The sequence below is a fragment of the Mirounga leonina genome, unplaced genomic scaffold (genome assembly GCF_011800145.1).
Source record: "Mirounga leonina isolate KUSES-001 unplaced genomic scaffold, KU_Mleo_1.0 Mir_154, whole genome shotgun sequence".
Lineage (NCBI taxonomy): Eukaryota > Metazoa > Chordata > Mammalia > Carnivora > Phocidae > Mirounga > Mirounga leonina.
In genome coordinates this window covers 62,831,043-62,853,951 of record NW_023270389.1, presented here as the reverse complement: position 1 = coordinate 62,853,951, position 22,909 = coordinate 62,831,043, and the positions used below count along the sequence as shown (strand labels likewise).

General features: G+C 35.5%; 1 protein-coding gene across 1 annotated transcript in view; it reads right to left on the bottom strand.

Moving 5' to 3' along the window:
- CATSPERE (catsper channel auxiliary subunit epsilon) overlaps positions 1 to 22,909 on the bottom strand; it is a 210,309-nt gene that overhangs the window by 172,563 nt on the left and 14,837 nt on the right. The window lies entirely within an intron of this gene.

Below are 22,909 nucleotides of genomic sequence, written 5' to 3'. Positions count from 1 at the left end.
ACTATGTACACAGACATATGTACAAATTTCATGTAGATATACATCTGTAAATACTGCTTCAGTGTTTTTAGTTGTAAAATAAGGATTATAATACCAGCTATCTCATAAATTTGAAATTATAGGATTAATGACTGTATAAGAAAAAAGAGAAAATCACCAGAAGATATAACATAACCCTGAAATATATAAAGCAAAAAAATTTTGAGTATAGTTGACACACAATGTTACAATAGTTTTAGATGTACAACATAGTGATTGCACAAGTTTTTATATTATGCCATGTTCACAAGTATAGCTACCATCTATGCTGATACATTGCTATTACACTCTCACTGACTATATTCCTTATACTGTGTCTTTTATTATCCTGACTTAATTCATTTCATAACTGGAAGCCTATATCTCCCACTCCCATTCACCCATTTTACCCAAACCATCACCCTTTCCTCTGGCAACCATCAGTTTGTTCTCTGTATTTACAGGTCTGATTCTGCTTTTTGTTTATTCATTTGTTGTTGCTGTTGTTTTTTAAGATTCCACTTATGAGTGAAATCATATGGTATTTGTCTTTCTCAGTCTGACTTATATCACTTAACATACCCTCTCAATCCACCCATGTTGTTTCAAATGGCATGATCTCATCCTTTGGTATGGCTGTGTAATATTCTGGTATGTGTGTTTATTTCTCTTTTTTTTAATGTTTTATTTATTTATTCATGAGAGTCAGAGAGAGAGAGAGAGAGAGAGGCAGAGGCAGAGGGAGAAGCAGGCTCCCCACCTAGCAGGGAGCCTGATGCGGGACTTGATCCAGGACCCTGGGATCATGACCTGAGCCGAAGGCAGACGCTTAACCATCTGAGCCACCCAGGTGCCCCTGTGTGTTTATTTCTTAACCATTCATCTTTTGATAAGCAATCTTCCTTATCCATTGATCTATTGATAGATAGGTTGCTTCTGTATCTTAGCTATTGTCAATAATGCTGCAATAAACATAGGGGTACGTACATTTTCTTTGGGTAAATACCCAGTAGTGGAATTATTGGATCATATGGTATTTCTATTTTTAACTTTTTAAGATTCATTTATTTGAGAGAGAAAAAAGAAGAGATGGCTTGAGCAGGGGGAGGGGCAGAGGGAGAGAATCTCAAGCAGACTCCATGCTGAGGTGGAGCTCTATGCGGGGCTCGATCCCACGACCCTGAGATCATGACCTGAGCAGAAACCAAGAGCTGAGCATTTAACTGACTGAGCCACCCAGGTGCCCCTCATTTTTAATTTTTAAAGTAACCTCCATACTGTTTTCCACAGTGGCTGCAGTTTGCATTCCCACCAATAGTGCACAAAAGTTCCTTTTTCTCCACATCCTCATGAACGCTTGTTATTTATTGTGGTTTTGATTTTAGCCCTTCTGACAGGTGTGTGGTGATATTCTCACTGTGGTTTCAATTTGCATTTCCCTGATGATTAGTAATGTTGAATATCTTTTTATGTCTCTGTTGGGAATCTGTATGTCTCCTTTGGAAAAATGTCTATTCAGGTCTTCTGCCTATTTTAACTGGATTATTTGGGGGTTTTTCAGTGTTGCGTTGTATAAGTTCTTTATGTATTTTGGATATTAACCCTTTATCAGATATGTCACTTGCAAATATCTTCTCCGATTCAGTAGGTTGTCTTTTTGTTCTGTTGATGGTTTTCTTTGCTGTGCAGAAGCTTTTTATTCTGAAGTTGTTCCAAAAGTTTGTTTTTGCTTTTGTTTTCCTTGCCTCAGGAGACATATCTAGAAAAATGTTGTGGTGGTCTATGTCAGAGAAATTACTGCCTGTGTGCTTTTCTAGGATTTTTATGGTTTCGGGTCTCTTATGTTTAGATTTTTAATCCATTTTGATTTTATTTTTGTGTATGGTGTAAGAAAGTGGTCCAGTTTCATTCTTTTACATGTTGCTGTCCAGTTTTCCCAATACCATTTATTGAAGAGACTGCCTTTTTTGCATTGGATAGTCTAGCACCCTTTGTCATAGATTAATTGACCATATATTCATTGGTTTATTTCTGGGCTTTCTATTCTGTTCCATTGATTTATGTGTCTATTTTTGTGCCAGTACCATACTGTTTTGATTACTACAGCTCTGTAGTTTACCTTGAAATTGGAGATTGTGATACCCCCAGCTTTGTTCTTTCTTAACATTGCTTTGGCTATTTGGGGTCTTTTGTGGTTCCATACAAATTTTAGTATTATTTATTCCAATTTTGTGAAAAATGCCATTTGTATTTTGATAGGGATTGCATTGAACCTATAGACTATATGAAGCAAAATTTGATAAAAGTACCAGGAAAAATTTAAAAGCCACAAATATAGTGGTAGGTTTTTGACACATTTTTCTCAAACTACAGATAAACCTATAAAATTAGCCAATATAAAATAAAATATATTCTTTTCAATCTCACATAGAACTTTTTACCAAAATTGATCATATTTACAAACGAAGTCTTAGCCAATCTCAAAGAATTATCATCACATATACTATGCCTTTGATATTAATGAAATAAAAGTAGAATTTCTCATAAAATTAGCCAGAAAAAAGTATTAAGGTATTTGTAATTCTTAAAGGAAAAAAAACCCTCCAAACTTTACTTCTGAATGATTCGTGAAGTAAAGGAGAAATCACAACAGAAGTTACAAAATATTTATAAATAAAGAATAAAAGCATTCAATGTTCTTAAAACTTGTAGCATATAGTATAAATAATTCCTAAAATGAAATATATAGCCTTAAATATACATAGAAGAAATAAGGTAGATTGAAAGTGAATAAACTTGGTTTTCAGTATAAGATGCTAATAAAATAACAACAGAGAAAACCCAAAAAAGTAAAAGGAAGGATACAAAAAGAGGCATTTACAGAAGAAAAGAAATTAGGAAGGGTTAGTGGTGATGTAGTTTTTCAATCTACTCCAATTTCCTTGTAGGCACAGAGAAGACAATTAGGGTAGTACCAATGAAACAAACAAAACAACACTGGACAATGTCAACAATAAAACTTAGTGACAAAGTATTCTTCAAAATCCCAAAATATAAGTGGGTTGGAACAAGCCAGCTAAAACAACCAGACTCACATGATATCAGCATAAGGCAGCAAAAGAAAGCAAATATGGTAGACCTTAGAAGAGAAGAACATTTAAATCAGTGATAGGTATTCATTGGAAACCATGGCAGGACATTGGGAAGACAGCAACTCTAACCAGAGAGGTTGTTGTACTTTTCAATTTCTAAGTTTAAGTCCAAGAGGTCCATGATAATATTTGAAAGGGCAGGAGAAGCTGGGATCTATGAACACCAAAACCAAGGACCTAAAGATAACTTCTAGGGCAAGGATCTGTAATGAAGGGAAAAGAATCCCAACTGAGCTGGAAAGGGACAATAAAGACAAAGGAAACAAAAACTACAGATGAAAGAGAGAAGGAAACAGAATCTGGAGATCTCAAAAAGTATTAACCTTATTTTTGGACACTTTACAAAACAACAGAAGAGGTAAGTCTAAAGCCATGAAGTTAGAAAAGTTATTTTGACCCACCCTGCCTTAAAGATCAGGAAAATCAATTTCATGTAAAAAAAAAAAAAAAAGCAACAGAAAAAGGATCACAGTCTAATTTCACACAGTTGTTATAAGAAAAAGAAAATACAAAGCAGAATAACATCTCTGTAAGAACATACCCAATAAATAAATGAAAGCTACAACTTAATATGAGGTTTAGTCTTATGTATCAACTTGGCTAGATTACAGCACCCAGTTACTTAATATAACATAAGTCTTGCTGTGAGGATATTTTACGATGTAGTTTATGCCTACAATCAGTTGACTTTAAGTAAAAGAGAATACCTTTGATAATGTGGATGGGGCCTCTTCCATCACTTGGAATCATTCAGAAAAAACTGAGGTTTCCTGGAAAAGAAATTCTGCTTCAAGCTGCAGCATTAACTCTGGCCTGAATTTCCAACCTGTTGGCCTGACTTAGAGATTTCAGAGTCACCTGTTCCCACAATCACATGAGCCAATTTCCTAAAATAAATCTTAGTATACATATGTATAAATTCTATTGGTTCTGTTTCTCTGTGAGAACACTGGCTGATACACCTACTATTTCAAAATGAGGTAAAATAAATAAGAGAATGATAAAAGTTATGAAGAACAATATAAATCAGAATTTGAAACTCATAAGTAAGCTAGAACTTGGGAAAAACGTAGAAACAAAAGTCATTTCAGAAATAAACCAAATTAGAAAAACCACAATTGTGAATAAAAAATAGATAAGGCCTTGAGATAAATAGGTTTTTAAGAATAAAAGAAATAGAAAGCAATTCAAGAGTAAGTGACAAATATAAAAGATAGGAAAAGAAAATTCAATATATGTATAGTTGGAGATACTGAAGAAGAAAATCAAAGTGTTTGTTTGGAACAGAACAATAACATCAACATTAACTAATTCAACACTAATATGTGAACTAAAATAATTTGAAACAGCATATTGAAAAGGCACAGCTCAGAACTAGGAAAAACAATTATGAATGATTAAAAAAAAGTAAAAGCAACCAGGAGCTATATTAATAAAAGCACTGGGCTTAAAGGGAAACACTTTGGGGATCTTGACTAAAACAACAAGAACAACAAAACACATGTTATTCATAAAGGAAAGAAAATCATATTTCCAACAGACTTTTTGGAAACAACACTTTCTGTCAGAGACAACAGAGTTAACAGATATAAAAGGAAATAAAACACAGCGCCTGGATGGCTCAGTTGGTTAAGTGTCCAATTCTTGATTTTGGCTCAGGTCATGATCTCAGGGTTGTGAGATTGAGCCTGGCACTGGGCTCTGTGCTCAGCAGGGAATCTGCTTAAGATTCTCTCCCTCTGCTCCACCACCCACTCATACTCTCTCTCTCTCAAATAAATAAATAAATCTTTTAAAAAAAGAAATAGAACAGAAGCCAATAATTTTTATATCCAGATACACCAACTTTCAGATATAAAACCTATAGGTAAGCTCTTATGACCACAAAATAATTCAGGAAATATTACTTCTATGAGCCCTTCCTGAGGAATCCACTAGAAGAGCTTCAGATCCCCAAAATGACTGCAGAGATATCAGCATAAATATGATACTAAGTATTACATAAGAATTTTTGTGTGGAACCATGTCTGCATGGTGGGTATAAAAAATGGGATATAGTTGCTAATTACTGTAGTCTGACAGTGTATCAAAACATGAGTGGCGGGAGGATTATGATTAGCCCAGGTAAAGGTGGCCACATAAGTTTGCCTCTCTCCACACATTTCCAAAAAAAAAAAAACCACATAGATCAACAAATAAAACCCAGAAAGTTGTATGTCATAACATAGCTAGAAGACAAAGCACACTGCAAATTTCAAGAAACCTGTAAGTAAAAAAATCAACTTTCTTTAGCAGAACTCTCACTCAAGACCCTTCTTCTGAAAGTCTTCTGAAAAACTACAGGGAAAAAGCAGGAAATGAAAGGGTAAGACTAAATTAAAATCACCCACAGAGAGAAAAAGCACTCCCTGGGTGCAAAAATATAATAGAAAAAGACTCCTAGAAGATCAGAGCACTGACTATGAGGACAAGAACTAAAGGCATATGAGACTTGAGATGGGACCTTCAGAAAGGTGTCACTTCTTCAGAGAAGATTCAGGAAAGGGAGACACCCTTTGGAGAGTGAATGGTGTAGGGAAGGAGAATCAAGAGGGGGAGATTTAGAATAGGACAGGTCAAAAAACCAAACCAAACCAAGCAACCAAGGAAATATAACACTCCCAGTAAAAAGCTATCAATTAAAGAAATTGCACTTTGCTAGAACAAGAGAAGAAAGTTAGCTCTAACTAGGAATCTTTCTTTTTGGGGGGGAGGGGGAGAAACAGAGGGAGAGGGAGAGAGAATCTTAAGCAGTCTCCACACCCAGCATGGAGCCCCCAATATGAAGCTCAGTCTCAGGACCTTGAGATCATGACCTGAGCCAAAATCAAGAGTTGGACTCAGCCACCCAAGCACCCCAGGTGGGGATCTTTGAAACCAACTCAAGCTGGCAAACTGTCCATAAAATTCAAAGATATAATCAGACTTAATCTATACAGAGTTGCTATAAGAGAATAGAAAATAAAAATAAAAATATTTCAGTTAATAAAAGTCCCTTCAAAAAACCAAACACAGAGGAAAACTGCAAACTAATATCCTAAACTGAATTAAATAACCTCAAACAAGCATTTGGTGATAAGAGAAAGAAAAATCTTGAATTATAAATTTGTAAACTAGGTGAATCACTATATTGTACACCTGAAACTAATATAACACTGTATGTTAACTATACCAGAATTAAAACAAAATAAATTCATAAGCTAGGAACAGAAAATGAACCACAAATAGAAATAAGAGTTGACATATAATGTATTATTTGTTTCAGAGGTACAGGTCTGTGATTCAACAGTCTTACACAATTCACAGTGCTCACCATAGCCCATACTCTCCCCAATGTCTATAGTAGGAAGGGAAGAATGAAGGGGGGGGATCGGAGGGAGAGATGAACCATGAGAGACTATGGACTCTGAGAAACAAACTGAGGGTTCTAGAGGGGAGGGCGGTAGGGGAATGGGTTAGCCTGGTGATGGGTATTAAAGAGGGCACGTATTGAATGGAGCACTGGGTGTTATACACAAACAATGAATCATGGAACACTACATCAAAAACTAATGATGTAATGTATGGTGATTAACATAACATAAAAAAAAAAAAAAGAGTTGACCAAACAATCACATGAACTATGATGATAAAGGAAATAAAGACTAAATTAAAAGATACTAGTGGGACATTATATGTGAATAAAAATTGAAAAAAAGGAATTGAAGAAAGGCAGAAAAACAACCAAGAGACTATAAGTGGAATAAGTATCGTTCCAATTTTAGTATATGTGCTGCCGAAGTGAGCACTATAAGTGGAATAAGTAAAGAAAAAAAGAGAGCAAAGAAAGAAAGTGACTGAAATGGAAGGCAGACAAAATCCAACTCTTGTATAACGGGAGTCCCTGAAGTTGAAAAAACAAAATAACAGAACTAATATTAAAATCTGTAACTAAGAAAGCTTTACAGAAAGAAAAATAGATCTCTCTCTCTCTCTCTGTATGTGTGTATATATACACACATACAGAGAGATCACTGGTACCTGGAAAAATAACCTTTAAAAGTCAAATCTGAAACTTACCTGAGAGAATGTTAGACTTTAAAGGTAAAGGAAAATCCTTAGGTGTCGCAACATAAACATCAAATAGGAAACAAGAACATTGGAATTCTCTAAAGCAACCTATATAGCAAGGTAACAAGGAAGGTAACCAGGAATGAAACAAGGTAACCAAGGAATGAAAGTATGAACCAAAGATTATACGTCCAATCAAGCTCTCCTTTAAATATTAAAGTCACAGAAAAAAACATTCTTTAATAAGAATTGAAGAGGGCACCTGAGTGGTTCAGTCAGTTAAGCGTTGGGCTCTTGATTTCAGCTCAGGTCATGATCTTAGGGTCCTGGCATTGAGCCCTATGTTGAGCTCTGCACTCAGCAGGGAGTCTGCTTGAGGATTCTCTCCTTCTCTGCCCCCCATCCCCCCACATACTCTCTCTAAAATAAATAAATCAATCTTAAAAAACAAAAAAGAGGGGCGCCTGGGTGGCTCAGTCGGTTAAGCGTCTGCCTTAGGCTCAGGTCATGATCCCAGGGTCCTGGGATCGAGCCCCGCATCGGGCTCCCTGCTCTGTGGGAAGCCTGCTTCTCCCTCTCCCACTCCCCCTGCTTGTGTTCCCTCTCTCGCTGTCTCTCTCTGTCAATTAAATAAATAAATAAAATCTTAAAAAAAAACACAAAAAACAAAAAAGAACTCAGGAAATACTGTATCTAGGACCCCTTTCTGAGGAATTTACTAGAGCAATGGCCAGCAAACTATGGCCTGTGTACCTAATCCAGTCATCACCTGTTTTTGTAAATAAAGTTTTATGAGAATACAGCCACATTCAGTTTCATTATTTAGTGTCCATGGCTGCTTTCAAGTTACAATGGCAGAGTTAATTATTGTAACAGAGATCATTTGATTTTCAAAGCTTAAATATACACTGTCTGGCCATTATAGAAACTTAGTCAACAACTGTACTGTACAAACTGGCAAAACTGGCAAAAGGATTGATGGTGAGCATTAATATATTTGATTGTAGATAAAAGATTAACACGTGAAGATAAAGGTTAAGGGCTAATACATGTTATATATATTCTGACAAAATAGAAATAATGCAACTAAAAAATGTGTTGGAGGTAGGAGAAGAATAAAGAAAAGGAGAATAAGTTCATTAAGTGTTGACTGGAAAGACTAAAGTGTGGGAGAGAAAACCTAGGTGACCTTCAGTTCAGCAATGACTTTTGAGATACAACACCAAAGCCATGATCCATGGAAGAAAAATTTTATAAATTGGGCTTCATTAAAATTAAAAAAGTCACTGTTAAGAGAATGAAAAGGGAAACCATAATCTGGGAGAAAATATTTGCAAAACTACTTATATCTAATAAAATCTAGTATCTAAAATATTTAAAAAAACTCAAAACTCAACAAGAAGAAAACAAAACCAATTTAAAATGGACAAAGGATCCAAACAGGTACATCACCAAAGAAGATATAGAGATAACAAATCAGCACATAAAAAGTTGCTCAATCTCATATGTCTTTAGGGACCTGCAAATTAAAAGTGTGTGTGATATAACACCACACACTTACTAGAATGGTGAAAATCCAAAACACTGACAACACTAAATGATGTTGAGGATGTGGAGCATCAGGAACTCTCATTCCACAAAAAAACCCCTACATTTTTTAGGGTTTGCTACCCAAAGCCCCATAGCTCCCAGCACCAGGCAATCACTAATCAACTTTCTTATACATTTGCCTGTTCAGGACATTTCATATTAATAGAATCATACATATTAGTTCTTTATAACTGGCTTCTCCTGCTTAGCATATTTTCAAGGTTCATCCACGTACCAGGCATCAGTCCTTCATTCCCTAATAATTATAATTGTCCATCATAGGGATATACCACATTTCATTTATCCATTCATCAGTTCTTGGACTGTTTGGGTTGTTTCCACCTTTGGGCTATTATAAATAATGCTTCATGAATGCTCATGTATGAGGTTTTGTGTGGACATAATGTTTTCATTTCTCTTGGAAATGTACCTAGAAGTGGAATTGGTGGATCATATAGTAACTATATGTTTAATCAATTGAGAAACTATCAAAGCATTTTCCAAAGTTGCTATACCATTTGACATTTGACAGCAATGTATCAGGGTTCCAAATTCTCCACATCTTCACTATTACATGTTATTATCTATCTTTTTGATTCTAGGCATCTAAATGGGTGTGAAGTGGTACCTCATTGAGGTTTTGATTTGGACTTCTCTAATGAGGATGTGTTGATTGGCCATTTGGGTATCTTCTTTGGAAAAATGTCTATTGAGATCCTTTGCCCATTTTTGAAAAAATGGGTTGTCTTTGTATTATTGAATTATAATAGTTCTTTATATATTCTAGATACATGACTCTTATCAGATAAATGATTTGCAAAAACTTTGCAATTTTGTGGATTGTCTTTTCACTTTCTTGCTGGTGTCCTTAGAAGCACTAAATTTCTAAAATTTTGACTATGCCAAATTTATCTTTTTTCTTTTGTTCCTTGTACTTTTAATGTCACATCTAAGAAACCATTGCCTAATCCAAGGTTATGGAGATTTTCCCCTATGAGTTTTATAGCTTTAGCTCTTATATTTAGGTCTTGGATCTATTTTGAGCTAAATTTTGGATATGGTCTGAGGTTGAGGGTCCACCTTCATTCTTTTCCATGCAGATATACAGTTTTCTCAGCATAATTTGTGGAAAAACGATTCTTTTCCCATTGAGTTTTCTTGGAGTCATTGTCAAAAACCATAAATATAAGGCTTTCTTTTTTGGACTCTTAATTCTATTCCACTGATCTATTTGCATATCCTTATGCCTGTCTCACACTGTCTCAATTGCTGTAGCTTTGTAGTTAAGTTTTAAAATCAGGAACTGTGACTCTTCCAACATTGTTCTTTTTAAAAAAATGTTTTGTCTATTCTTGTTTTTTGGACTTCCATATGAAATTACTAAGCTCACTTAGTAGTTTTTTTAGTGGATTCATTAGGGCTTTTTATATAGATCATGTCATCTGCAAATAGAGGTAATTTATTTTTTCCTTTTCAATGTAGATGTCTTTATTTCATTTTCTTGTCTAATTGCCATGGCTGGTTTTTTTGTTTTGTTTTGTTTTGTTTTTTTAATTTAAGAGTCTTAGGGGCACCTGGCTGGCTCAGTCAGTAGAGCATGCTGGAGTCATGAATTTGAGCCCCACGTTGTGTGCCGAGGTTACTTAAGGAAATAAAAGTAATAAAATAAAATTTAAGAATCAGCATTTTTAACACACATACTAAAATATTTATGGATGAAATAGTATGTCTGGAATAGCTCTGTTTGTTTATTCACATTTTTTAGATTCCATTTTGAATGGAGTCATATGGCATTTGTCTTTCTCAGTCTGACTTATTTCACTTAGCATAATACCCTCTAGGTCCATCATGTTGTCTCAAATGGCACAATCTCATCCTTTTTATAGTTGTGTAATACTCCATTGTGTGTATGTATACACAGACATGTATACGTGTGTATGTGTTTATCAATTCATCTATTGATGGACACTTAGGTTGTGACTATGTCTTGGCTATTGTAAATAATGCTGCAATAAACACAGAGGTACATATATCTTTTTGAGTTAGTGTTTTCGTTTTCTTTGAGTAAATATTCAGTAGTGGAATTATTGGATCAAATGGTATCTCTATTTTTAAGTTTTTGAAGAACCTCCATACTCTTTCACAGTGGCTGTATCAATTTGTATTCCCACCAACAGTACACGAGGGTTCCTTTTTCTCCACATCCTTATCAACCTTGTTTCTTGTCTTCTTGATTTTGGCCATTTTAACAGTTTGAGTTGGTATCTCATTGTGATTTTGATTTGTATTTCCCTGATGAGTAGTAATGGTGAGCATCTTTTCATGTTTCTGTTGGCCATCTGCATGTCTTCTTTGGAAAAATGTCTTTAGCTGCTCTCACCATTTTTAACCAGATTATTTGTTTTTTTGTTATTGTATAAGTTCTTTATATATTTTGGATATTAACCCCATATCAGATATGTCATTTGCAAATATCTTCTCCCATTCCATCTTTTAGTTTTGTAGTTTCCTTTGCTGTGCAAAAGCTTTTTATTTTGATGTAATCCCAACAGTTTATTGTTGTTTTTGTTTCCCTTGCCTTTGGAGACATATCTAGAAACTATTGCTATGGTCAGTGTCACAGAATTACTGCTTATGTTCTCTTCTAGAATTTTTCTGGTTTCAGGTCTCATGTTTAGGTCATTAATCCACTTTGAGGTTTTGGGTATTTTTGGTTTTTTTTTATGTTGTTAGAAAGTAGTCCAGTTTCATTCTTTTACATGTAGCTGTCCAGTTTTCCCAACACTATTTATTGAAATGACTGTCTTTCCCCCATTGTATATTCTAGCATCCTTTGTCATAGACTAATAGACCATATAAATGTGGGTTTATTCTGGGGTCTCTATTCTGTTCCGTTGATCTATGTGTTTATTTTTGTGCCAGTATCATTCTATTTTGATTACTACAGCTTTGTAGTATATCTTGAAATATGAAATTGTGATACCTCTAGCTTTGTTCTTTCTCAGGATTGCTTTGGCTATTTGGGGCCACATACAAATTTTAGTATTATTTGTTCTAGTTTTGTGAAAAATGCTGTTGGTATTTTGATAGGGATTGCATTGAATCTGCAGATTGCTTTGGGTAATATGGACATTTGGACAATATTAATTCTTCCAATCCATGAGCATTAAATATCTTTCCATTTGTGTTATTTTCAATGTCTTTCATCAGTGTTTTATAGTTTCAGAGTTTAGGTCTTTAACCTCTTTGGTTAAGTTTATTCCTAGGTATTTTACTATTTTTGATGTGATGTAAATGGTGTTTTTTTCAAATTTCTCTTTCTGCAACTTCATTGTTAGTGGAAATAGTACAGATTTCTGTCTATTAATTTTGTATCCTGTAACTTTTTTGAATTGGTTTATTACTTCTAGTAGTTTTTTGGTGGCATCTTTAGGATTTTCTATGTAAAGTATCATGTGGTCTGCAAATAGTGACAGTTTAACTTCTTTACCAATAGGCAGGCATCTTATTTCTATTCCTTGTCTGATTGCTGTGGCTAGGAGTTCCAGTATGTTGAATAAAAGTGATGAGCGTGGACATCCTTGTCTTGTTCTTGACCTTGGAGGGAAAGGTCTGTTTTTCACCATTGAGTATGATGGTAGCTGTGGGTTTTTCTTTCTTTCTTTCTTTTTAAAGATTTTATTTATTTATTTGAGAGAGAGAGAATGAAAGACAGAGAGCATGAGAGGGAGGAGGGTCAGAGGGAGAAGCAGACTCCCTGCTGAGCAGGGAGCCCGATGCGGGACTCTATCCCGGGACTCCAGGATCATGACCCGAGCTGAAGGCAGTTGCTTAACCAACTGAGCCACCCAGGCGCCCCGAGTGGGTTTTTCTTATATGGCCTTTATTATGTTGAGGTATGTTTCCTCTAATACCATTTTGTTGAGAATTTTTATCATGAGTGGATGTTGAATCTTGTCAAATGCTTTTTCGGCATCTAGTGAAATGATTGTATAATTTTTCCCTCATTTTATTGATGTAGTTTATGATTCTCATTGACTTATGGATATTGAACCATCCTTGCATCCTAGAAATAAATCCCACCTGATCATTTAATGAATTGTTGTATGCAGTTTGCTAATATTTTGTTGAAGATTTTTGCCTCTATGTACATCATGCATACTGACCTGTAGGTTCTTTGTTGTGTCTGTCTGTTTTTGGTATTGGAGTAATGTTGGACTTGTAGAATGTATTTGGACGTTTTCCTTCTCCAATTTTTTGGAATAGTTTGAGGAGACTATGATTAATTCTTTAAATATCTGGTAGGATTTATTTCTGATTCCATCTGATCCTGGACTTTTTTGGGGGGCAATTTTTTTTTTTTAATTACCAATACAATTTTGTTACTTGTAATCAGTCTGCTCAGATTTTTTATTTCTTCCTTGTTCAGCTCTGGAAGATTGATTGAATTTATCCATTTCTTCCAGGTTGTCCAGTTTTTTGGAATATAATTTTTCATAGTATAATAATCCTTTTTAATTCTGTGGTGTCAGTTGTTATTTCTCCTCTCATTTCTGATTGATAATAGGCATTCTAAATGGTATGAGCTGAGCTCACTGTGGTTTTGATTTGCATTTCCCTGATGGTTAGTGATGGTGAGCATCTTTTCATGTTCCTGTTGGCGATCTGTATATCTTCTTTGGGAAAATGTCCATTCAAATCCTCTGCCCATTTTTAAATAAAATTGTTTGCTTTTTCCTATTGAGTTGTAAGAATTATTTATATATTTTGGATGTTAACCCTTTATGAGATATATAATTTGCAGATATTTTCACCTATTCAGTATATTACCTTTTCATTTTATTGATGGTTTCCTTTGCTGTGAAAAGGCTTTTTAGTTTGATGTAGTCCCATTTGCTTATTTTTGTCTTTGTTGCCTTTGCTTTTGGTTTCAGTTAAAAAAATATCATCTCCAAGAACAATGTCAAAAAGCTTGCTCCTTATGTTTTCTTCTCTGAGTTTTATAGTTTCAAGTCTTTAATCCATTTTGAGTTAATTTTTGTATATGGTATATGATAGTGATCCAGCATATGGCTGTCCAGTTTTCACAACATCTTTTATTAAAAAGATTGTCCTTTTCCCATTGTATATTTTTGGCTCCTTTGTTGCAAATTAATTGACCATATATGCAGGTGTTCACTTCCGGGCTCTCTATTCTGTTCCATTGAGCCCTGTATCTGTTTTTATGCCAATAACATATTTTGATTACTACAGGTTTGTGATATAATTTAAAATCAGAAACGTGATGCCTCCAGCTTTGTTCTTCTTTCTCAAGATTGCTTTGGCTATTTGGAGTCTTTTGTGGTTCTACACAAACTTTACCATTGTTTGTTCTATTTCTGTGAAAAATGGCATCCGAATTTTGTAAGAGATTGCACTGAAAGTGTAGATTTCTTGGAGTTGTATGGTCATTTTAACAATATTAATTCTTCTAATCCATGGGTGTGGAATATATTTCCATTTATTTGCGTATTCTTCTATTTCTTCCATCAATGTCTTACAGTTTCAGCATAGAGGTCTTTTACTTCCTCGGTTAAATTTATTACTAGGTGTTTTTATTTCTTGATGCAACTGCAAATAGGATTGGTTTCTTAATTTCTCTTTCAAATTGTTATTAGTGTACAGAAACACAACAGATTTTTGAATGTTGGCTTTGTATCGTGCAGCTTAACTAAATGTATTTATTAGTTCTAACAGTTTTTTGATGGAGTCTTTAGGGTTTCTATATATAATATCATGTCATTTGCAAATAGAGATAGTTTTACTTCTTCCTTTCCTATTTGGATGCCTTTTATTTCTTTCTCTTGCCTAATTGTTTGGCTAGGACATCCAATGCTATATTGAATAAAAGTGGCATGAATGCATCCTTGTCTTGTTCCTAATCTTAAATGAATAGCTTTCAACTTTTTACCATTGAGTATGATGTCAGCTGTGGACTTGTTATATGTAGTTTTATTATGTTGAGGTATGTACCCTCTGTACCACTTTGTTGAGAGTTTTTATCATACATGGATGCTGAATTTTATAAAATGCTTTTCTGCATCTATTGAGATGATCATATGATTTTTATCCTTCATTTTATTAATGTGGTGTATTACACTGACTGATTTGTAGATGTTGAACCATCCTTGGAATATTTCCCACATGCTCATGGTATATGATCCTTTTAATTTATTGTTGAATTATGTCTGCTAATATTTTCTTGAGAATTTTTGCATCTATATTCATTAGAAATATTGGCCTGTTAGTTTTCTCTTCTTGTAATGTCCTCTGGTTTTGGTAGCAGGGTCCTCTTTTATATTTTGGTAGAGTTGAGAATGATTGATACCAGTTCTTTTTTTTAAGATGTTATTTTTTTTTTATTTGAGAGAGAGAATGAGTGCGGTGAAGGGCAGAGGGAGAAGCAGACTCCCCGCTGAGCAGGGAGCCCAATGTGGGGCTTGATTCTGCGACTCTGGGATGATTTAGCTGAAGGCAGACGCTTAACCAACTGAGCCACCAAGGTGCCCCAATACTAGTTCTTCTTTGAATGTTTGGTAGAATTCACCAGTGAAGCTATCCAGTCCTGGGCTTTTTTTTTGGGGGGGGGGGCGATTTCCTTACTAGTAATTGGTCTGTTCATATTTTCTATTTTTTCATAGTCTTGTTAGGGTGTGTGGTTCTAGGGACTTACCTATTTATTCTAGGTTATTCAACTTGTTGGTATATAATTGTTTATAGTAGTTCCTTATGATTCTTTGTATTTCTGTGCTATCATTGTAATCCATCCTCCTTCATTTCAGATTTTGTCTTTTTTTTCCCCCCTTGGTTAGTCTAATTTTATCTTTTCAAAGAACCAGCTCTTAGTTTTATTTATCTTTTCTATTATTTTAATCTTTATTTCATTTACTGCTGTTCTTATCTTTGTTATCTTCCTTCTACTAACTTTGCGCTTCATTTCTTCTTTTTTAATTCCTTCAGGTGTAATGTTGTTTGAGATTTTTCTTGTTTCTTAATATAGGCATTTAAGTTATGAACCTCTGTCTTAGAAGTGTTTTTGCTACATCCCATAAGTTTCATTATGTTGTGCTTCCATTTTCATCTCAAGTTATTGTTTGATTTCTCTTTCAATTTGTTTTTTGATGCATCGGTTGTTCAGTAGCATGTTCTTTAATCCCCACATATTTGTGAATTTTGCAGTTTTCTATTTATCATTGAATTCTAAACCATTGCAGTCAGAAAAGATGCTAGATACATCAATCTCTTTAAAATTTTTTTAAAAGATTTTTTTATTTATTTGACAGAGAGAGACACAGTGAACAGGGAACACAAGCAGGGGGAGTGGGAGAGAGAGCAGCAGATGCCCTGCCGAGCAGGGAGCCCGATGTGGGACTCAATCCCAGGACCCTGGGACCATGACCTGAGCTGAAGGCAGACACTTAATGACTGAGCCACCCAGGCACCCCAATCTCTTTAAATTTATTAAGACTTGTTTTGTGGCCTAACACATGACCTATCTATTCTGGAGAATGTTCCATGTGTGTTTGAGAAGAACGTGTATTCTGTTGATTTTGGATGGAATGTTCTTTATATATCTGTTAAGTCCATCTGGTCTAATGTGTTGTTTAAGACTGATAATTCCTTTTTGATTTTCTCTCTGGATGATCTTATCCATTAATGAAAGTGGAATATTAATGTTCTCTACTATTATTGTATTGCTGTGTATTTCTCCCTTTAGTTCTTTTAATATTTGCTTTATATATTCAGTAACTTGTTTAATGCAAAAATAGGTACCTAAATGTTATGTCACCTTATTTGATTCACCTCTTTATCTTTATGTAATGCTCTTCTTTTTCTCTTATTAGACTTTGTCTTAAAGCCTATTTTATGTGATATAAGTATAGCTAACACTGCTTTCTTTTGGTTTCCGTTTGCATGAAATATCTTTTTCCATCCCTTCACTTTCAGTCTGTATGTGTCCTTATATCTAATGAGTTTCTTATTAGCAGCATATCGATGGGCCTTATTTTTTATCCATCCAGTTACTCTGACTTTTGATTGGAGAATTTAGACCACTTACATTTATTTTTTATTTATTTAATTATTATGTTATGTTAATCACCATACATTACATCATTTTTTGATGTCGTGATCCATGATTCATTGTTTGCATATAACACCCAGTGCTCCATGCAGAACGAGCCCTCTTTAATACCCATCACCAGGCAAACCCATCCTCCCACCCCCTCCCCTCTAGAACCCTCAGTTTGTTTTTCAGTGTCCATCGTCTCTCATGGTTCGTTTCCCCCTCCGATTCCCCCCCCTTCATTCTTCCCCTCCTGCTATCTTCTTCTTCTTCTTCTTTTAAAAACGTATAATGTATTATTTGTTTTAGAGGTACAGATCTGTGATTCAACACTCTGAAACAATTCATAGTGCTGACCATAGCACATACCATCTCCAATGTCTATCACCCAACCACCCCATCCCTCCCACCCCCCACCACTCCAGCAAACCTCAGTTTGTTTCCTGAGATTAAGAATTCCTCATATCAGTGAGGTCATATGATACATGTCTTTCTCTGATTGACTTATTTTGCTCAGCATAACACCCTCCAGTTCCATCCACATTGTGGCAAATGGCAAGATTTCATTCCTTTTGATGGCTGCATAATATTCCATTGTATATATAAACCACTTCTTCTTTATCCATTCATCTGTTGATGGACATCTTGGCTCTTTCCACAGTTTGGCTATTGTGGACATTGCTGCTATAAACATCGGGGTGCAAGTACCCTTCAGATCCCTACATTTGTATCTTTGGTAAAAATACCCCGTAGTGCAATTGCTGGATCATATGGTAGCTCTATTTTCAACTTCTTGAGGAACCTCCATACTGTTTTCCGGAGTGGCTGCACCAGCTTGCATTCCCACCAATGGAGTAGGAGGGTTACCCTTTCTCCGCATCCCCGCCAACATCTTTCGTTTCCTGACTTGTTAATTTTAGCCATTCTGACCGGTGTGAGGTGGTATCTCATTGAGTTTGGATTTGGATTTCCATGATGCCAAGTGATGTTGAGCACTTTTTCATGTGTCTGTTGGCCATTTGGAAGTCTTCTTTGGAAAAATGTCTGTTCATGTCTTCTGCCCACTTCTTGCTTGGATCATTTGTTCTTTGGGTGTTGAGTTTAAGAAGTTCTTTATAAATTTTGGATACTAGCCCTTTATCTGATATGTCATTTGCAAATATCTTCTCCCATTCTGTCGGTTGTCTTTTGGTTTTGTTGACTATTTCTTTTGCTGTGCAAAAGCCTTTTATCTTGATGAGGTCCCAATAGTTCATTTTTGCCCTTCCTTCCCTTGCCTTTGGTGATGTTTCTAGAAAGAAGTTGCTGCAGCTGAGGTCGAAGAGGTTGCTGCCTGTGATCTCCTTTAGGATTTTGATGGACTCCTGTCTCACATTGAGGTCTTTCAACCATTTTGAGTCTATTTTTGTGTGTGGTGTAAGGAAATGGCACAGTTTAATCCTTCTGCATGTGGCTGTCCAATTTTCCCAACACCATTTGTTGAAGAGACTGTCTTTTTGCCATTGGACATTCTTTCCTGCTTTGTCAAAGATGAGTTGACCATAGAGTTGAGGGTCCATTTCTGGGCTCTCTATTCTGTTCCATTGATCTATGTGTCTGTTTTTGTGCCAGTACATACTGTCTTGATGATGACAGCTTTGTAATAGAGGTGGAAGTCCGGAATTGTGATGCCGCCAGCTTTTCTTTTCTTTCTCAACATTCCTCTGGCTATTCGGGGTCTTTTCTGGTTCCACACAAATTTTAGGATTATTTGTTCCATTTCTTTGAAAAAAGTGGATGGTATTTTGATGGGGATTGCATTGAATGTGTAGATTGCTCTAGGTAGCATTGACATCTTCACAATATTTGTTCTTCCAATCCATGAGCATGGAACGTTTTTCCATTTCTTTGTGTCTTCCTCAGTTTCTTTCATGAGTATTTTATAGTTTTCTGAGTACAGATCCTTTGCCTCTTTGGTTAGATTTATTCCTAGGTATCTTATGGTTTCGGGTTCAATTGTAAATGGGATCGACTCCGTAATTTCTCTTTCTTCTGTCTTGTTGTTGGTGTATAGGAATGACACTGATATCTGTGCATTGATTTTATATCCTGCCACTTTACTGAATTCCTGTATGAGTTCTAGCAGTTTTGGGGTGGAGTCTTTTGGGTTTTCCACATAAAGTATCATATCATCTGCAAAGAGTGAGAGTTTGACTTCTTCTTTGCCGATTCGGATGTCTTTTATTTCTTTTTGTTGTCTGATTACTGTGGCTAGGACTTCTAATACTATGTTGAATACCAGTGGTGATAGTGGACATCCCTGCCGTGTTCCTGACCTTAGGGGGAAAGCTCTCAGTTTTTCCCCAATGAGAATGATATTCACTGTAGGTTTTTCATAGATGGCTTTTATGATACTCAGGTATGTAATCTCTATCCCTATAGTCTGAAGAGTTTTGATCAAGAAAGGATGCTGTACTTTGTCAAATGCTTTTTCTGCATCTACTGAGAGGATCAGATGATTCTTGGTCTTTCTTTTGTTAATGTATTGTATCACGTTGATTGATTTGCGGATGTTGAACCAACCTTGCAGCCCAGGGATAAATCCCACTTGGTTGTGGTGAATAATCCTTTTAATGTACTGTTGGATCCTACTGGCTAGTATTTTGGTGAGAATTTTTGCGTCCATGTTCATCAGGGATATTGGTCTGTAATTCTCCTTTTTGATGGGGTCTTTGTCTGGTTTGGGGATCAAGGTAATTGTGGCCTCATAAAACGAGTTTGGAAGTCTTCCTTCCTCTATTTCTATTTTTTGGAACAGTTTCAGAAGAATAGGTATTAATTCTTCTTGAAATGTTTGGTAGAATTCCCCTGGGAAGACATCTGCCCCTAAGCTTTTGTTTTTTTGGGAGAATTTTGATGACTGCTTCAATTTCCTTAGTGGTTATAGGTCTGTTCAGGTTTTCTCTTTCTTCCTGGTTCAGTTTTGGTAGTTGATACATCTCTAGGAATGCATCCATTTCTTCCAGGTTATCGAATTTGCTGGCATAGAGTTGCTCATAATATGTTCTTATAATTGTTTGTATTTCTTTGGTGTTGGTTGTGATCTCTCCTCTTTCATTCATGATTTTGTTGATTTGGGTCATTTCTCTTTTCTTTTGGATAAGTCTGGCCAGGGGTTTATCAATCTTGTTAATTCTTTCAAAGAACCAGCTCCTAGTTTCGTTGATCTGTTCTGCTGTTCTTTTGGTTTCTATTTCATTGATTTCTGCTCTGATCTTTATTATTTCGCTTCTCCTGCTGGGTTTAGGCTTTATTTGCTGTTTTTTCTCTAGCTCCTTTAGGTGTAGTAGGTTAGGTTGTGTAGTTGAGACCTTTCTTGTTTCTTGAGAAAGCCTTGTATTGCTATATACTTTCCTCTTAGGACTCCCTTTGCTGCATCCCAAAGATTTTGAACAGTTGTGTTTTCATTTTCATTGGTTTCCATGAATTTTTTAAAAATTCTTCTTTAATTTCCTGGTTGACCCATTCATTCTTTAGTAGAATGCTCTTTAGCCTCCATGTATTTGAGGTTCTTTCCAACTTTCCTCTTGTGATTGAGTTCTAGTTTCAAATCATTGTGGTCTGAAAATATGCAGGGAATGATCCTAATCTTTTGTTACTGGTTGAGACCTGATTTGTGATGTAGGATGTGATCTATTCTGGAGAATGTTCCATGGGCACTAGAGAAGAATGTGTATTCCGTTGCTTTGGGATGGGATGTTCTGAATATATCTGGGAAGTCCATTTGGTCCAGTGTGTCATTTAAAGTCTTTATTTCCTTGTTGATCTTTTGCTTAGATGATCTGTCCATTTCAGTGAGGGGGATGTTAAAGTCCCCCACTATTATTGTATTGTTGTCAATGTGTTTCTTTGCTTTTGTTATTAATTGCCTTATATAATTGGCCGCTCCCATGTTAGGGGCATTGATATTTACAATTGTTAGATCTTCTTGTTGGATAGATCCTTTATGTAGGAGATAGTGTCCTTCCTCATCTCTTATTACAGTCTTTGGTTTAAAATCGAATTTGTCTGATATAAGGATTGCCACCCCAGCTTTCTTTTGGTGTCCATTAGCATGGTAAATAGTTTTCCATCCCCTCACTTTCAATCTGGGGGTGTCTTTGGGTTTAAAATGAGTCTCTTGCAGACAGCATATTGATGGGTCTTGTTTTTTAATCCAATCTGATAGCCTGTGTCTTTTGATTGGGGCATTTAGCCCATTTATATTCAGGGTAACTACTGAAAGATATGAATTTAGTGCCATTGTATTGCCTGTAAGGTGACTGTTACTGTATATTGTCTGTGTTCCTTTCTGGTCTATGTTACTTTTAGGCTCTCTCTTTGCTTAGAGGACCTCTTTCAATATTTCTTGTAGGGCGGGTTTCGTGTTTGCAAATTCCTTTAGTTTTTGTCTGTCCTGGAAGCTTTTTATCTCTCCTTCTATTTTCAATGACAACCTAGCTGGATATAGTATTCTTGGCTGCATACTTTTCTCGTTTAGTGCTCTGAATATATCCTGCCAGTCCTTTCTGGCCTGCCAGGTCTCTGTGGATAGGTCTGGTGCCAATCTAATGTTTCTACTATTGTAGGTTACAGGTCTCTTGTCCTGAGCTGCTTTCATGAATTTCTCTTTGTCTCTGAGACTCGTAAGTTTTACTAGTAGATGTCGGGGTGTTGACCTATTTTTATTGATTTTGAGATGGGTTCTCTGTGCCTCCTGGATTTTGATGCCTGTTTCCTTCACCAAATTTGCTCCAATATACCTTCTGCCCCTCTCTCTCTTTCTTCTTCTTCTGGGATCCCAGTTATTCTAGTGTTGTTTCGTCTTATGGTATCACTTATCTCTCGAATTCTGCCCTCGTCATCCAGTAGTTTCCCTTTTTCTTAGCTTCTTTATTTTTCATCATTTGGTCTTCTATATCACTAATTCTCTCTTCTGCCTCATTTATCCTAGCAGTTAACGCCCCCATATTTGATTGCAACTCATTAATAGCCTTTTTGATTTTGATTTGGTTAGATTTTAGTTCTTTTATTTCTCCAGAAAGGGTTTCTCTAATAACTTCCATGCTTTTTTCAAGCCCAGCTAGTATCTTTAAAGTCGTCATTCTGAACTTTAGTTCCAACATCTTACTAATGTCCGTATTGAGTAGGTCCCTGGCAGTCGGTACTGCCTCTTGTTCTTTTTTTTTGAGGTGATTTTTCCCATCTCATCATTTTGTCCAGAGGAGAATAGATGAATGAGAGAACAAAATGCTAACAGGGTAACAATGTCCCCAGAAAATACACACTAAACAAATCAGAAAAGACCTGAGGCCATGGGGAAAGAAAGGGAAAGAAAGAAAAAAGAAAAAAAAATAGATAAAAACAAAATAAAACAAAACAAAAAACAGAATATGATCAAATATGATCAGGCTGGTGCATAGATCAGTGCCACTCACTAGATTTTGGGTGTATTTTGGTCTGTTAGAAGAAAGTGCCTCCCAAAATTTTAAAGAAAGAAAAACTTACATATGTACTAAAATAAGGGTTAATATGATGAAGGGATGGAATATCATTGTAAAGATGAAAAGTATAAAAGATTTTATAAAAGGAATTGATAAGAATTGGTTGAAAAAAAGAAAGAAGAGGATTTAAAAAAAAAGGGGGTGGAGAGAATGTGATCAGGCAGGAGACTAGAACAAAGCCATACACTAGAGATTTAGGGTATATTTTGATCTGTTAGAAGAAATTGTATCCCAAAATTTTAAAGAGAGAACAACTTACATATATATATACCAAAGATAAGGGTAACTACTATGAAGGGATAGACTATGACTGTAACAATGAAAAATTAAAATATTTTTTAAAATAGGTATTGATAAGATGTTCGTTGAAAAAGGGAAAAAGAAAAATTTTTAAAAAGTTAAAAAAAATTAACTGTTCTTGCTGATCTTCTGGG